Source organism: Podarcis raffonei, chromosome 1, assembly GCF_027172205.1.
Source record: "Podarcis raffonei isolate rPodRaf1 chromosome 1, rPodRaf1.pri, whole genome shotgun sequence".
In the NCBI taxonomy this organism is placed as follows: domain Eukaryota; kingdom Metazoa; phylum Chordata; class Lepidosauria; order Squamata; family Lacertidae; genus Podarcis; species Podarcis raffonei.
In genome coordinates this window covers 131,576,643-131,578,842 of record NC_070602.1, presented here as the reverse complement: position 1 = coordinate 131,578,842, position 2,200 = coordinate 131,576,643, and positions in this window count along the sequence as shown.

Here is a 2,200-nt window from a genome sequence, read left to right as displayed (position 1 = left end):
CGCTGGGCACCATTTTTGAGTTAATTGCTGAAAGTCACATTTTTTCTGAAATTGTGACCCCGGGGCGTTGGGATTTTTTCAAAAAAATCTTCTTCGGCCGGTTAAGTTGTCGAGGTCTGATTTCTTGTCCTGTGAAAAAAAGCCTTCTGTTTCGACCGCCAAACCTTTCAGGGCAGCATTTTCAACCGTTGGGCACCATTTTTGAGTGAATTGCCGAAAGTAACATTATTTATGAAATTGTGACCCCGGGGCTTATGGATTTTTTCAAAAATATATTTTTCCACCGGTTAAGTTGTCGAGGTCTGATTTCTAGTCTTGTGAAAAAAAGCCTTCTGTTTCGACCGCTAAACCTTTCAGGGGAGCATTTGCCACCACTGGGCACAATATTTGAGTGAATTGCCGAAAGTCAGATTTTTTCTGAAATTGTGATTTAGGGATTTTTTCAAAAAACTATTTTTCTGCCGGTTAAGTTCTCGAGGTCTGATTTCTTGTCCTGTGATAAAAAGCCTTCTGATTCAATCGCCAAACCTTTCAGGGGAGCATTTTCAACCGTTGCGCACCATTTTTGAGTGAATTGCCGAAAGTCAGATTTTTTCTGAAATTGTGACCCCGGGGCTTAGGGATTTTTTGAAAAAAATATTTTTCCACCGGTTAAGTTGTCGAGGTCTGATTTCTTGTCTGTGAAAAAAAGCCTTCTCTTTCGACCGCCAAACTTTTCAGGGCAGCATTTTCAACCGTTGGGCACCATTTTTGAGTGTATTGCTGAAAGTCACATTTTTTCTGAAATTGTGACCCCGGGGCGTTGGGATTTTTTCAAAAAAATCTTCTTCGGCCGGTTAAGTTGTCGAGGTCTGATTTCTTGTCCTGTGAAAAAAAGCCTTCTGTTTCGACCGCCAAACCTTTCAGGGCAGCATTTTCAACCGTTGGGCACCATTTTTGAGTGAATTGCCGAAAGTAACATTTTTTCTGAAATTGTGACCCCGGGGCTTATGGATTTTTTCAAAAATATATTTTTCCACCGGTTAAGTTGTCGAGGTCTGATTTCTAGTCTTGTGAAAAAAAGCCTTCTGTTTCGACCGCTAAACCTTTCAGGGGAGCATTTGCCACCACTGGGCACAATATTTGAGTGAATTGCCGAAAGTCAGATTTTTTCTGAAATTGTGATTTAGGGATTTTTTCAAAAAACTATTTTTCTGCCGGTTAAGTTCTCGAGGTCTGATTTCTTGTCCTGTGATAAAAAGCCTTCTGATTCAATCGCCAAACCTTTCAGGGGAGCATTTTCAACCGTTGCGCACCATTTTTGAGTGAATTGCCGAAAGTCAGATTTTTTCTGAAATTGTGACCCCGGGGCTTAGGGATTTTTTGAAAAAAATATTTTTCCACCGGTTAAGTTGTCGAGGTCTGATTTCTAGTCTTGGGGGGAAAAGCCTTCTGTTTCGACCGCCAAACCTTTCAGGGGAGCATTTGCCACCACTGGGCACCATTTTTGAGTGAATTGCCGAAAGTCAGATTTTTTCTGAAATTGTGACACCGGGGCTTAAGGATTTTTTCAAAAAACTATTTTTCTGCCGGTTAATTTCACGAGGTCTGATTTATTGTCCTGTGATAAAAAGCCTTCTGTTTCGACCACCAAACCTTTCAGGGCAGCATTTTCAACCGTTGGGCACCATTTTTGAGTGAATTGCCGAAAGTCACATTTTTTCTGAAATTGTGACCCCGGGGCTTAGGGATTTTTTCAAAAAAATCTTCTTCCGCCGGTTAAGTTGTCGAGGTCTGATTTCTTGTCTGTGAAAAAAAGCCTTCTGTTTCGACCGCCAAACTTTTCAGGGCAGCATTTTCAAAGGTTGGGCACCATTTTTGAGTGTATTGCTGAAAGTCACATTTTTTCTGAAATTGTGACCCCGGGGCTTAGAGATTTTTTCAAAAAACTATTTTTCTGCCGGTTAACTTCTCGAAGTCTGATTTCTTGTCCTGTGCTAAAAAGCCGTCTGTTTCAATCGCCTAACCTTTCAGGGGAGCATTTGCCACCGTTGGTCACCATTTTTGAGTGAATTGCCGAAAGTCAGATTTTTTCCGAAATTGTGACCCTGGGGCTTAGGAATTTTTTCAAAAAAATCTTCTTCCGCCGGTTAAGTTGTCGAGGTCTGATTTCTTGTCCTGTGGTAAAAAGCCTTCTGTTTCGACTGCCAAACCTTTCAGG